This window comes from Stegodyphus dumicola, chromosome 1 (assembly GCF_044657685.1).
Source record: "Stegodyphus dumicola isolate Sdum_Otavi_A_Nest chromosome 1, ASM4465768v1".
Taxonomy (NCBI): domain Eukaryota; kingdom Metazoa; phylum Arthropoda; class Arachnida; order Araneae; family Eresidae; genus Stegodyphus; species Stegodyphus dumicola.
The window spans coordinates 109,167,381-109,183,343 of NC_140768.1; the positions used below are offsets into that span (position 1 = coordinate 109,167,381).

The 15,963-nt window shown below is 33.1% G+C and overlaps 2 long non-coding RNA genes across 2 annotated transcripts in view; one reads left to right on the top strand and one right to left on the bottom strand.

Annotated features, from left to right (window-relative positions):
• LOC118205925 (uncharacterized) overlaps positions 1-10,506 on the top strand; it is a 24,253-nt gene extending 13,747 nt beyond the window's left edge. Inside the window, exons 2-3 of the long non-coding RNA XR_015041779.1 lie at positions 7,810-7,849; positions 7,960-10,506. This is a non-coding gene — a long non-coding RNA (uncharacterized LOC118205925). The remainder of the gene's footprint in view (positions 1-7,809; positions 7,850-7,959) is intronic.
• Positions 1-15,750, bottom strand: part of LOC146999197 (uncharacterized) — a 25,867-nt gene extending 10,117 nt beyond the window's left edge. The window contains exon 1 of the long non-coding RNA XR_015041781.1: positions 15,395-15,750. This is a non-coding gene — a long non-coding RNA (uncharacterized LOC146999197). The remainder of the gene's footprint in view (positions 1-15,394) is intronic.
• Between the last annotated feature and the right edge of the window lie 213 nt (positions 15,751-15,963).

Consider the following 15,963-nt stretch of genomic DNA (forward strand, 5'->3'; position numbering starts at 1 on the left):
GATAATATGTGCTTGCAGATTCTTTACTATGAAAAACATAACCTTTACTTGTTCGTCCTTGATACGGATGTATAGCGGTAATTTACCTATGCACTTACATCTTTCTCCTTGCGCAGCTAACACTGTCGTATTATCCGAATTATATATGCGATATTTACGAAAATACTTCCTAAAAAAATCTTCTGCCACACAGGAACACTGCGCGCCTGTATCCAGGAGTGCGGTGGCTGGGATATTATTCACCAACACTTCAATCTTCGGAAGAGTCAAATTTTTCACCATTACTCTATTTAACTTGAAGGAAGAGGGGTTTTCTTGGCCTTCGGATTTCCGCACCCTCCCGTCAGCAGAAATCCGTTTTAGTTTAAATCATTTTTCATTTCCATGCTTTCCTTCTTTTTCCACTGGCCTTGAGACTTTTTTCCTGGATTGCTATTGAACTGTCGACGTTCGCCGGCTGTTTTTGAATGCTCGGGTTTCCTTGCCTACTGATTTGCTTTGTTTCCGTAGCCGTGTGCTTGACTTTGCTGTGGTCTTGGCGCACCAAATTGGTTTCGTTGTTGATATTGGCGTCTTCTTTCAATGTCCGCCGTTCTTCTACTTTCAAACTGGATTGCTAGCTCAAATAACTTTTCCAGTGTAGTGGGATTCCTTAATTCAATAAAGTCTTGCACTTGGGGAAGTAACCTCGGCAAAATCACTTGAATTATCTCAGGATCCGGACGGTTTCCATACAAGAGTTTGAAGACGTGAATTTTTCTTAAAATAAAGCTTGAGAGATTTTCGATTCTTTGCTGATATATGCTGAAAAGTTCCGTTTCTAATTTTGCACGATCCCTTACGACAGGGAAGGCTTTTACTAGGGCAGTCTTGAAATTCTCGTAAGTATAGGTGGGACTTTCTGCTTGACCCAAGAGACTTCTGCCTATACATTTGAACCAGTTAAGCGCTTGGCCCCTCAAAGCGCTGGTAGCTAAGGTAACTTTTCGAAACTCGTGCACGGGGTAGAGCATGAAGTGATCATCCAATTTTTCCAAAAAAACTGGTTACCGGTGAGTTTCCATTAAATGTTGCTTCTGGTTTCATCGAAGGGCGCATGGTCTGGACGATGTAACCAAATCCTTCCAGGGCGGCAGCTGGCATTTCTGGTTTCTGAGCCGCTTCTGCAGGCAGCACAGGTTCTTCTTGAAACTCGGCCATGGTTATTCTTCTTCGTTGGGCGCCACTATCAGGTTCAATGTTCCGTCTTACTTTCTTTGGGAACATGCACAGACCTGACTCGGAACAGGGAGCTTACTAAAGCTATGTTCAATAACTGTGGGAAGCAACAAAAGCAACAAAAAGTAAAGAAAATATTGATCAATACCAAAACCCGAAGTAGTTTTTTGTATTCATATACTAAAATAAAAAGTATATAATATAAGTAACTAAATAAAAGGCTGATGACATTTGCCTTCCTAAAACTATGAAATTTCCCCCAGTCTAGAATTCCCCCTGGTGAGAAACGCTGTTTTAGAGGTTTGCTAGTATTCATGTGTAATTCGGCCAGTAAGCAGTAAGTAGCATACTGACTATTTTTTTTTTTATTTTTTTATTCCCCCCCCTTTTTATCCATTTATAATTCTAAATATGTGCTGAATTCGAAGAATCAAACCGTTTATCAGGTTCAATGTTCCGTCTTACTTTCTTTGGGAACATGCACAGACCTGACTCGGAACAGGGAGCTTACTAAAGCTATGTTCAATAACTGTGGGAAGTAGACAAGATACACAGGAAGGGTATACAAAACCCTTTATTTTTCACTCTTTACAATAATTTTCGTACTTCGGAATACAGAGACCAACTACTTGTGGTCTGGACGTAAGAATATAAAAATATAACTAAACTCTAACTTAAATTTGGAATAATCAACAAGGGCCTACGTGTAAGATTGGCCGGATATTAACAGGAAGCCGTATGTAGTACAGAGAACTGTTAACACTACAATACGTTTAAAATTATCACGAGGATTAAACCTCTAGCCTGGAAGGCAAACAGCAACCGAGTAAAACTTCTAAGGCAAGCGGCCTGCTTCGACTAACTCCTTCCTCTCTCTCGCTTGGCAAAAAGCCACAACTTAAGTACTTGGCGTTCGCCAGACAAATTTTGCATAAATAAGTTAACGCTTTTAATTCTGGCCGGAAGTAGAAAATAAGAAGTGATAGTAAAGATTTAAAATAAAATAAACGTTAGTAAAACTTAAGATCCTTACACGTTTAACAGGAAATTGTTTTCCAGTTTTAGTTTAACAATGTTCAATTAGAGTTCTATACCGTAGCATGTTTTGCTGTTCTATTGGCTTGCAAATGCGAGATCGTGAACGAATACATAGTGTGGAAAGCTCTATCCTCATCAAATAACAGAAGAAATCATATTGTAATAGTTCTGTATATTTCAGCTTTAATTTCGAATGGGTATACAATAAATGGCGTGAGAAATCGCTTCTGTTCTATAAGGAAATAAATGGATAAAAAAGTGTTTCATCAGACGTCTAATTACAATAAAGGTGGTATCCAATAACAGCTCACAGAAGCCGAAATTGGAAACTTTCCTCCTTTTCTCTCTGAAATCTGCTGTTTTGCAATTCATGGTTAACTATTGTGGAATGGAAATTTGGAGTAGATATGCTTCTATGGAAATTAGCATTTCAATGCATAAACTGAAGCTACAATTACTCTTATAACTATCGTCAATTACATAAATGTCTCAAACAGTCTCTCAAAGCTGTATTAGAATTACCTCCTATCCAGATTTAAAGTTAGGAAAAATGGTTTTTACAGCAAGCTTCGTTGCCATTTTCTTGTGTCTTCTTGTTACGTCTGTCAATTGCCAAGAAGACGAGAAATCTGAAGGATTTTTTGAACGATTAAAGAGCATTTTTAGAAATTTATTCGAAACAGCTAGAGAGGCTTGGAATAAGCTAAAAGAAGAAATTAGGAACAGAGTAGGTGATATGAAAGAAATATCCCGGGAAATGTACGATAACTTCAAACAAAAAATGAAAGAATGGCTCGATGGAATACCTAGTTTGTCTCAGGAAGATCGCAATGAAATGGAAGACTATATCGAAAGGTTAGAAATGCCAAAAGACGGAGAATGGTAAAGAGGTGAATTTAAACTTTTTGAATCTTCTCAGTGCAAATTTTAATAACATACTTCACTTAATTTCATTTCACATGTTAAGGTAAATTCAACGAATTCTCAGATGAGAAAAAAAAAATATTTTTAGTGTTTCACACTAAAAAATTATCGATTTGAGTTGAATAAAAAAAGAACTACATTTTATTCCAAGAAACGTAAATAATGCTATAGCCTCAAATGTATTCTTCATTATATATCCGGTATACTTTCAAATCTTAGTTATTTTTTAAATGATGTATTCTTTTGTCTAAAAAGAATTATTTATCTCATTCGAATTAAAATACAGTACATGTGTACATATATCAAATACCTGTTGTTACGTAAGTATTAGGAAAAGTTTGTGTATTTAATATTACTTTCTATGCATTAAAAATTTGGTAATCTCCGTGTTTCACTGATTTTCTTGTTAATATATTCAATTTTTTCCCTTAGAATAATACTTTTATGAGTGATATTATATATCATATGTAAAAATATTCTGTTCCTTATTTTTGTATATAAAAGGTTAAAATATATAATGATATTATCATACATGGAATATGCAAGTTTAAAGTGTCTTTGGAAGTGTTACATTTAATCGATTGTAAAATATGTATAAATTATGTTATAAGCCAGAATTTTAGCTATTCTTAGTGCATGGCATTTAAAACGTTTCTCTGCTTTAGAACATTTTATAACTTTTGATAAAAAGTGTTATAAATTAAACAGTAAATCTCTAGATTTTGCAATTTTTTTTTTCAACTTGAAGGATAAGAGACTGAATTGAATTTCTGTAGATGTATGCTGCAAATGAGATATGTCACAAATAGTAGTCTAAGAAATTACATTTATTTCAATTTTTAGTGAAATATGTAAATAACACATGCTAAAAATGTATATAAATAGAATAAAAATTAAATAAATGTGTATAAATAGAGTAAAATTAAACAAAAATTAAATAATTATTGCTTTTTAATCACTTATAGTAACAGAAAGATTAAATTTGAAAATCAAATATCTTACGCTTTACTGAATGGCAACACCTGGTGCTTCGAATAGTAGATGTATGCTGTTATTTAAAGAGTATGCTGTTTTGCTGCTATTTAATTATCGATATAGTTACGTTAGAGAGATTAAATAAATCAATCGATATAGTTACGTTTGCTCTCTTTTCAAATAAATAATTAATCGCTAAAAATTAATAGATATAGCTATGTTTTCTATCTTTAAAACGTTAATTGTTTAATTTTATTAAAATGTGATTATTAACAAAATATGCTATTAACATAATGACTTAAGCTTTTATTTAGTTTACTCATGGTGTTACTCGAATTTCGAATTTCGTCATCGATTTTTATGAATTTCGTTGTCGAATTTCGTCATCGTTTGTCGAATTTCGTCATCGATTTTGTCGAATTTCGTCATCGATTTTTAACCACTTTCCTGATAAGCTATCGAATTCAAATTTTGTATACACGTTGTTAATCGATGCAATGTGGTGAAGTGTTTTCTCAAAATTCCATTTAGACTTCTTATATTTAGTGTTTAAATGCTATTTCGTACATATCTTCGCTTAACGAAAAAACTAAGTGATTGCGACACAGTGTCTCCATCGCAGATACCGGAAGTGAGGAGTCATCAGTCAAAACAATTCGACGGCAAAACACGCGCTGATTTATTTATGACAGGAGGAGAGGAAAATTGCTTTCAGACCGAAAACGAAAGTGAGGATATATTAAATGCGGCTCAACGTTCGGATGCCAGTATTTTTAAACAGTAAAGGGAATGTGAGACATTACGCAGTATCTATAAAGACGCGCAAAGAAATAAAAAATAAATATTTTTTAATGGATGATTTGATTTATCATGCCGAAAGAATTTCCGGAGAACAAGTTAGTCAATTGGTATTACCTAAAGTTAGAAGGGAACAAATTTTAAAATTAGCTCACGAATCTATTTTTGCAAATCATTTAGGGATGAGGAAAACAAAAGAAAGGATTCGTTATTCATTTTATTGGCCGAACATGTCACGAGATATTGAAGAATATTGTAAAACTTGTAAGGAATGTCAATTACAAAGTAGAGAAAGAACCAACGATCGTATACCCATGGTTCCAGTTCAGCGACCTGAATTTCCATTCGACACAGTAAATGTAGATATAATCGGTCCAACTGAACCTCCATCAGCACGTAAACACAAATATGTACTATGTTTAGTCGACCAACGTTCTAGGTGGCCAGAAGCTGTCCCTTTGAGAACTATTACAGCAAAATCAACATGCGACGCATTATTAGAAATCTTTATGAGAACGGGCATACCTCGGGTAATAGCTAGCGATCAAGGACCAATTTTGTTGCAGAATTAACACAAGAATTTAATGCCAGATTAGGAGCAAGTCTTGCAACACCAGGACATCCACAAAGTTCGGGATTAGTTGAACGGTATAACCAAGTTCTAAAACGTATGCTTCATCATATCATTAGAAACGACTCTAAAAATTGGGACAAACACATACCATACCTGTTATTCGCTTACCGCGAAATTTCAAATTGTACTACGGCAGTATCCCCATTTAAATTAACGTATGGAAGAGAGGCCAGAGGTCCGTTGTTAGTATTAAAATCGTCATGGTCAGGAGAAATTCCATTACCAATAAAATTGGGTAAAAGCGCTATTGATTATCTACAGGAGCTAAAAATGAATTTAGAAATAGCAGCAGAGCAAGCATCTATAATTGCAGAATTGAAACAAGGTGCATATGCAAGATATGCTAATCGAAGGGCTATATATAAAGAATTCAATCCTGGAGATCAAGTGAACCTGCTGATTCCAAATTCCAGTAATAAATTATATGCCAGATGGATAAGACCTGCAGAAATAGTATCTCGTTGTAATCCAGATTCTTACAGAGTCAAACTGACAGATGGTACAATAAGAAGAGTACACGTAAATAAAATTAGAAAATTTAATCCAAAGTACAGGCAGTAGGTGTAATATTTCAGAACGAAGAACAACTAGGAGAAGACCATGCCACACCCAGTGTGAGTGACAAGTTCAATCATTTTCATCTTAGCGAAGTAGACTTAAGCCATTTAGATGATGATAAAAGGAATGACATGATGAACTTGTTAAGAAAATACGAAAACTTATTTATAAATAAGGTACAAATTGCCAAAGTAGAAGAACATAAAATAAGATTAAATGACACTAAAAGAAAGAAGCCATATGTTTATCGAATTCCAGAAGAACTGAAGCCTCAAGTAGATAAACAAATCAAAAAAAATGTTGTCAATGGGATTGATTGAAGAAACCAACGTTGAAATTTCGTACCCTACTGTATGCGTTATGAAGAAAGACGGTAATCTTCGCCTTTGCGTTGACTTTAGATCCCTTAATGCAGTAACGAAACCAGATGACTTCACTATGGAAAATCCTAAAGAGCTCTTATTCCACATTGGAAAAGCCAAAGTGATATCCAGCATTGATTTACTCAAAGGCTATTGGACCATACCATTAGAAAAAGAAAGTCAAGAATTAGCATGTTTCAAGACACATCGAGCTCAGTATCAATTTAAAGTCATGCCTTTCGGGTTACGCAACGCCGCTGCAACATTTCAGAGAGTGATGAACCAGGCCCTTGCTAAATGCAAAGGTTTTGCTCGAGCCTACGTCGATGACATAGCAGTTTATTCAAATAGTTGGAATGAACATTTAGCACATCTTGAGACCATTTTTTCAAATATGTTAGAACTACAGTTTTCTGTAAATCTCAAGAAGTGTTCCTTCGCTAAAACTCATATTAAGTATCTAGGACATATCATCGGTTCCTGCAGTCATCGTAGAGAAAGTGGAGGCTATCCAGAAATTAGCTAGATCTCAAACAAAGAAACAATTGAAAAGCATTCTAGGCCTATGTAATTATTACAGAGATTACATTCCACATTACACCGAAACAGCTTATCCATTAAGCTCACCAAAAGAAGAAGTCCTGAAGAGCTGTGCTGGACAGAAAAGCACGACGAAGAATTCGATAAATTAAAGAAATGCCTAATGGAAGCACCTAGTCTTTATACCCCTGTTCCAGGGTTACCTTTTATAATTTAATGTGATGCATCTTCGACAGGTGTTGGAGCCTGCTTATCTCAAAGGAAAAACGGAAAGTTGTACCCGATTAGTTACGCCAGCCAGAAACTAAACAAAACACAACAAGCATGGCTAACTATCGAGAGGGAAGCTTATGCTGTTATTTGGAGCTTGAAAAAGTTTGAAACTTGGATTTTTGGACCACCTGTGGAACTGATAACTGATCACAATTCATTAACTTTCATCACAAAGAACGCACCACAATCTTCTAAGTTACAGATATGGGCTTTAGCATTACAAAAGTATGCTACTACAATTTCACATTGCCCAGGTGCTAAGTTAAGCAATGCTGATGCGTTGTCCAGACTAGAGACTATTAAGTGACTTGTGTGAAAGAAAGAACTTTTCATAGACATTTATGAACTCTTCAGATTATTATTTTTTTATGTGTGTGTTTCTTTTTCAGCTACTCTCCTAGAAACTTTTAAATATATCATAGAAATTTTAAGTATTCTATTGCATTAGAATTATTTGATTATTAATTTTTAATCATTTATATGTTACAGTTTTAGAAGAAGTCTTGTAGTAGGTGTAGAAGTAACCTGTGTAAGTATTGTGTTATATATCTTTCAACTTCAGTATTGATTAATTTGTAGACTTTAGTAGGTAAGTAACTCTTTTGTTTGACGTCACCATAATTTGTCATATTTTAATAGGCTTTCACCCTATTTCAATCTTGGATGGAGGGTGTGATGTATGGGTGACGCCAACCAACAAGATGTATAGAGGGCGCTGGTTCTTAATCTGAAGGCGCCAAAAGTTTCAGTTTCCAAGAGGAAGACCGACAGAGAGGTCATACGGAAGGCTCGTGGGAGCCATTAATGAAAACGAAATTAACTTGTATTACTTTATATATTTCAGTTATTAGTATTGTAGTTTATTATTAATTTTTTTTGTCTGTGAAATAAATGTTAAAAATACAAAAGGGTGGAGTTATTTCTCTATGAGGCGGTGGATGAAGAAAGGGATGATATCACAGACAGCATAATGAGTCTTCTCCATAAGGTTGTCTCAAGAAGTTGCCCGTACCTTCAAGCGGGTCGGCTTCTGTTCGAAAAGACAGATACTTTCATAATTCACCTACATAAAGATATAAATCAGTGGAAAGAATATAGAAAGATACCGACATAAAAGTGCCCACACCTTTCTATTTTTCTCAGGTTTTTAACTTGGACAGGTGCGGTCAATTTTTTGTCGAGACGCTCTTATGCAGTGCCAATTCTCATGTCCATCACTGATTAATTAATGAGGATAGGAATGCAATAAATCTTCGGCATCTTTTTGAAGAATCATTTTACTTGTACAAAAGTGTTGACATCTATATGAAAAAAGCTGGAGTGCAATGCCGCACCATTATTAAAAACTCTGAACTCGCGTTAAAGTATTAAGTTTTTGTTTCGGCGGCAGTAATTTTTAATTTCCAACTCGCTGCATTGTGCGAGGAATCCGATACAGAATACACTGAATTTACAGGCGAATGCATTATAATGCATATAATTATTGTATTTAAATGATTAACTCAGGCTTTTTTTTCCCAAAATGGCGCTAGGGGCCCAACAATGAAAAAAGCTTGTTTATTGTAAAAAAAAAAAAAAAAAAAAAAAAAAAAGGCGGTGTTGGTATGTGTGAAAAATGCATTCTTAATTTTCTGTTCTGTACCGAGAAATCAGGCATTACATTTATGATGTACAATAAATGAATGAAATGCTATCTTTGACAACTGTTCTGCATTATGTCTGGATAAGAAAGGAAAAAGAAATGAGTAAATATGCTTCATTGTATCAATTTATTACTTGTTTAGGCTATTTTGCGTATACGCGTTATCTTAATTATCCCTATTTAATTTTTCCTACGGGAGAATTCAGTTTTACGTGGTACATTGCACAGTGTCGTTACGATAGGTCTCTTTAAATGATTAGTTTTGAAATTCATTTATTAAAAAAGTTAAACATTACTTAGAAAAACAAAACCTGAGGTTTAAAGTTCTCCTAATTCTCGATAATGTTCCAGGATACGGTATTGAAGCCCTTACAATATTGCATCCACATGTAGATGTTTTGTTCCTTCCACCGAACAACACTTAATCCACCAATGAATTAAGGCACTCGAAGCCTACTATGTCAGGCATGTTTACATCACTGCAAATACAACACTAGACGAAAGAAAGCATGGAACGCTAATGGTATTTGGGAAGCAGTTCAGCATAAGAAACTGCACAGAAATGATTAAACTCTCACGGTAATAAGTGAATTCATAAAAAATGAATGCTTGCTGGCATCAGAGCTGGCCAGAAGTTGACAATAACTTTAAAGTTGACAACAACTTACCATCGATTAAAAATGAAGTCAAGAAATTCATACAATTGCAAAAGCAAAGGATTATCAGATATGGAAGAGAGAAAAATCCCAGAATTAGTCGAGAATGACGATTACGAAATGGGAAATGACGAATTGGATGATCTTATAATATCAGCTGGTGGTGAGAGCAGCAATAACGAAGAATATAAAGAGAGTTTAACGTAAAAGAAATTAAAGGAATTGTTAGAAAGGGAACAGGAACTGGCTGATTTTGTGACGGAGATTGACCCAAATGAAGAAAGAAAAGGGCCCTTTTTTCATTAGATGTATTGAAACGTTTTGCACTCCTTACCACAAAATATTTAATCAAAAACTTCGAAAAGAACTTGTAATTAACTCTATCGTCTTGCCATGTTCATTTCAGACATGGAACTATTAATATACCTTCCCAAAAACATAATTTCTAAATTCAGAGGATAATTCGTGTAATGTGTTTTCATTTAAAACAAAAATTATGATAAGAAATTTTGTCTGAAAAAGCATCTCAACAAAGCTTTCGAGTGTCCGAATTATTATGTAAATTACTGATTAATAATTTTGGAATAAATTACTTTATTGCAACGAATATTTGGATGATATTTATTTAATAACATGCAAGTTTCAAGATACAGAAAAATAGTATATTAGGAAAATATTTGGAATATGTTTTTCAATATTTAGTAACAGATCTATGCAAATAAATTTCAAAAATACAAGTGTCCGAAACCAAATGAAAGACACTATATATTCGCAGATGCATATTCTTCCCACTTTAATGACAAGTTCCTATACAATAACATAAGGAAAAAAAAAGATACAAATTAACAAAATAAAAATTCATGTTGTTTATCAATTAATATAACTGTAGCTTATTTTGACAAAAATGGCCTGATTTAATTATTGTAAAATATAAATATAATTGCCAGCCGTGAACTTCAAGGAAAATGTTTCAAGACGGCAGAATATTATATATGTTAATCATAGACTGGTTAACTAATTATGACTAATCAGCTGACAGCTATCTGCCTAACACGTGATGCACACAGTGCGTTTAAGGTTGTGTCCTATTTCAGGCTTTCCTAGATGAGGCTTTTTAAAAAATCATCCCAGTTCTGCCACTCTTGATAGAAAAGAACGTTTCCCATTTCAACCTTTTTATTCATACGTCATTTATTGATTTAATGAAATTCCGCAAACGCTGGAATTTCATTAAATGAATCAATGAACAATTCAACTGGAAAAAATACATAAAGTAATGTCACAATGCGCGTCAGCCTTTAAAATCAGTTTAACCATTAGTGACACTGGTGATTAAAACTAATACATAAAACAAGATATTTTTATAATTCTATCACGGTTGAAATAGGAGAATCATAATCTTGATAATTGAAACATTGAAAGAGAAAACTGAAACACTGAAAGCGAAAAATAAAAACATTTGAGAATTCGGCTAGCATTAAATCTGTATTAAAAACACCAAGATCCGTCAAAATCGTTAATAATACTGCAATCGGAGTTTATAATAAAACAGATTCATTATTGTACAGGTTTTTAAAAATATGACTTTTTATATAGAAGAGAATTTTATGCCATGTATCGAAAAATGAATCTTTTACAGCCAATTGCCGAATGGAGTTATATGGTATAAAAACAATAATGTATCTTCCTTTCCGACTGAAATAATTGTTCTTTATGCTACTTAAGAAGCTTCTTTTTTTCGGCTTTTCCTTCTTTCACTTTTAGCCCGGAGTAACTTAAAATACACGAATTTATCCTGCAATGTTTTTTTACCAGCTATAATAAAAGGTTAAATTAGAAAGCCTAAAATGGTGAGATTTCTGATGTTTGCATCCAGAACACATGAAGAAGAGAAGAAAAGTCTGAAAAGTCTTGGTAAGATTTATGTTGCTACCTCCAGAAAGCCTGACTTGGGAAAATCAGAAATGTGACATTAAAACGTTTTATTACAGTATTTTTAACAAATACTAACAAATATTCTAAACGATAATTGACAGAATTAATGATGTCTCAGTTTGCTTTCCTTAAAATTCCGTTTGTTTGTTGACACAATTGTCAACATTTGCACTTTGACATTTGTTCTACACTCTTCTTGCAGTTTATTGTTTATTTTCGTACAAAGAAATCTGTTGTCATGAGTTCAAAAGCTGATAAAAGGATAGTCATGTTTGAAGAAAAGCTAATAAATTCAGTTTTGCTGTAAACTAAGAATTTACACTGATTCTTTTATTGTGGTTGAAAAGGAAGCTTGGTGTTTTGCTTTTGTTTTTGATCCGGGAATTGCCTACTTGGATCACTGAAGGCTCTTGACTACAAAAACTTCGACTTCCGGAATCTCCAGTAAGCACCACATTGGTGCCCTTTTCTACTTCCTTGTACGAAGTAAAAAGGAAGTATTGTAATCGCGAAAAGTTTCAGGTAGCATATTTCAACGAAAATATCCATTTTGACCGCTATCGAATGCAAGTTAACGATGTTTTTGCGTGATATCTGTACGTAAGGACAGAATAAAAGAATCTTTTCCTACCAAAAAAAAAAAAAAAAAAAAAAAAAATTATAAAACTGCTTTAAAATGAATTCTGAAGAGAATTTTTCGTGGTGTCTGTAAGAACGTATGCACAACTCAAAAACGAGTAGCCTCAGAACGTTTAAATTTTGTATATAGGACTGCTATAACATGTAGATGTGCACCTCGTATTTTAGTTGCAATCGGCCGCACCAAACGTGTATAAATATATTTATATATATATCCAGTCTGTTATCCGGCTCAGTGATCTCAGTTTCTTTACTCTTATATGTTTGTAAATTGTACATTTTTTGCTTTAAAAATGATTGAATTATGTTCTTATCTTCCGGTTAAGGTTTTTATGCCTTTAGTAAATCTGTATGCAATATTTTTAGAATTATCAACAATTTTAAAGTTGTTTAAGTGCCGCTAAGCCTAATATTTTTTTTTGATGGCGGCCATTGCTTGTTTACATTTGAAACAGCAGACTAGTGGATTTGTTGCCAATCTAGAGAAACTTAGCTTTGCAACAATAAAGATAACGCCTTCATTTATTATTGCGAATTAAATCATGCTTAATCCTTTCTGGAATTTTTTCGAGGAAATAAGTGTTTAAGAATTCACTTCGTAAATTTTAATATAGATATTTTGAGTTTTTATGTATTTTTGCCTTGTCGCGAAGTGAGAACTGAATTAATTGAATGAGAAATACTCAATCGTCTGTGAAAAACTATTTCTTTTTTGTTTTGTTTGCTTAATTTCTTTTATACATCGTTCTAGCTTTATTATAGTATTTGAATAGAACATGTGGCAACGATTAGATAATTCTTTAAATGATATACATTTTGTGCATTCTGAGTTATAATATATGAACTCCTACTTTCGTAAGTATTAAGATGTGCCTGCTCACGCAGCTGAATTTTCTTCGCCCACGGGTGTTGGTACTTCTCTTAGTTCCATTCATTTGAAAATTTCTTTGCCTATTGCACTTTAATGCGATCTTCTGGCAAAAACTCTTTAGTAGTTAATGACTAGAAAAAAGTAAGTCATAAAGTTATAATATGAACGAAATATAATACTGTTATGTGAATCTAGCGCCAGAGTGTCGCTATGGTAAACAAATAGAGTGAATTTTAAAGAATGCATTTATTCTATTGTGGTTTATGCGCTGACGGCGAAGTAGATTTATTTCAATCCAATAAGTTTAGATGAAATGGAAGAAAAAATGCGTATAATTTAATATTCTGTACAAGGAAGTCATGTGGTGTACACATCAGACTTTTGGGTTCAAAAGATACAATTCACAGGGATAATTTCCATGAGGAACACATAATGAACATCATATGACATAATGGATAGGTTTGTAAACAAAATTCGCCACTATAAGCTTAAAAAGGTTTTATCGAATAATTAGTTTCAATGATACTGTGCTGTTACAAGATTCTATTATCTTCAAACAATTTTAAGCAAAGAAAAGTGTCTCAAACCACCGATTGTTTATCTTGGATTTTAAAATTATATTATTATTTTGCTTTTTTCCCCTCTAAACCATGGATACAACAAACCATGGATAAACATCGTAGAGATCTACTTGATTGCTCCAGTTGCTATAATGTAGACACTATAAAAAATTTCTTAAATATGAAATAAAAATGTTTAGTACTTAAATAATTCTTAAATAGAAAATAAGCATTTATAACTCTTATATACTTCTTAGATGTAACATAAACAATTATAGTTCTTAAATACTTTTTTAATGCAAAATAAGCCTTTATGGTTTTTATTTAGAAAACTTTTCTCACAACCAGCAATGCTTAGAGCTAATGTGAGAAAAGTTCGTACTAGCGTTTCAATATTTGGAACTTTGGTCTGAAGATTGTATTTTACAATTAACTGCAAAAATTCAAAACGACTACCCTCCCACGTTCCTGTTCCCTAGCAATAATGGAAATAAAACTCTTGAAATATTTTTTGCTTAACCAAGAATTCTTCTTCAATAATGTCCCATGATTATAATTTAGTTGGTATTCGTTATTCGCTTTCAAAAGTTTTGACGGAGTAAAAAAGCTATAACAAGAGTATGTAGCTGTTGAAATCTCAAGGAGATCTCTTTGAATGCTTTACTTCAAGTGAACATTAATTTCCCCCTCAATTTAATTCGGTATGCAATTCAGACTCTCATTTTGCTTTACATTTTAGAGACATTAGGTATTTTTGAAGCAGAAGTAGTGAAAAATGAGCAATGCCCTAGCTGGGGCTCGAACCACGGACCTCTCGAATATGCGCCGAGAGTGCTGACCACTACACCATGAACGCATGCCAAGAAGGCGGGAGAAATACCTTATAATATGGTTCGACTAACCACATGACTGAGCCCTCGGACGGACTGCTCCCTCCGCACTTCTCTACCTAACTCCACTGGTGCAATACGAATTCGAAAAAATTTTCTAAAAGCAGTTCCCTCTCGTGACATTAGAATGCGAGGAAATACAAAGATAAATATTACAGAATCAACCAGTTGCATGGGTTTGCAATAGAAAAATCTATTACTAATATTAATGACTTTATCCGTTCTACGACACAATAAAAGGTTGGGGAATAAATCGCGAAAACAATGCTTCCATCTCAAGACTAAAAATTAAAGCAAATTTATTGAAATTTAAATAAAAAAAAAATCCTTTTTCAATTAAACACATAAGTGAAAAAGTATAAAAATATAAAAGACAAGTATAAAAATATCATAATTACGAATCAGTGATGCAACAAATGTGAACAAAATTTGTAATATACATATGTATATCTTATATTATCTAAACATATATAGTTATGTACGTTGCATTTCCTTTTTTTGTTCAAATTTCAAATTTCAAATTTTTCGTTATATAGCTATGTACATTTATATATAAGTATAATAAAGTACATTCTGAAACTGTTTGTATTAAATTAATTAAATGTTATTAAATATTCTAATTCTTCCCAGGTTCTAAAGCTAAAATAACATTGATTTGTTAAATCCTGCTATTTAAAATGTATTAAATGTTTCCTTTTTAAAAAATAAATAACATCATTGTTACACTTTTATTCCTATAACTATACCTGCAGGAAATAAGTCACACAGATTCTTAAATTAATAGTTTGTTGTCAAAATACATTAAACACACTCAGGAATAGCTTCAGAGATTTCAAGATTTGTTTGCTGGTATAAGCTAAGAAAATTAAAACAATTTATACCTTGTTCGATGAGAAGTTGTCCGACCTCCACAAAAAGGCAGTACTTAATTTTTTAAAAATATTACTTTCTTAATATATTTCTTTTCTAAAAACTACAAAGTTCTATCGTGGATGCTTTGCACGAGATAAGTTATCAGTCTTCTTAATGGGCATATAAGATTCGACTACCATAACAACGGAAACATGTTATCATTCAGCAACTAATTCAGGAAGTTATTCAGACAGTATGATATCTTAAATGGTATTCGTAGAAGTGAGCATTTAATTTAACAGCAATTTACTTCACCTCAGTTCGATACAATTTGTATGATTCATATTGTTTTCCAAAAGTGAGAAATAAATATCTGAATTCTTGGTCTGACCATGAAATAAAACAAAGAATAATGACAAGCAACATGTACACTGCGGAAAAAAAAAGAAAGAAAAAGAAAAAAAAAGCACTTTCTACTGAGCGGATTGACGAAATTCAACTTGCGTTTTTCATGTCTCGATCGCGACTAAGGATATGTATTAGATTTATATATAGCATTGTTCTAATATAGGTATTTTGACACAAAATCGGACTTTTT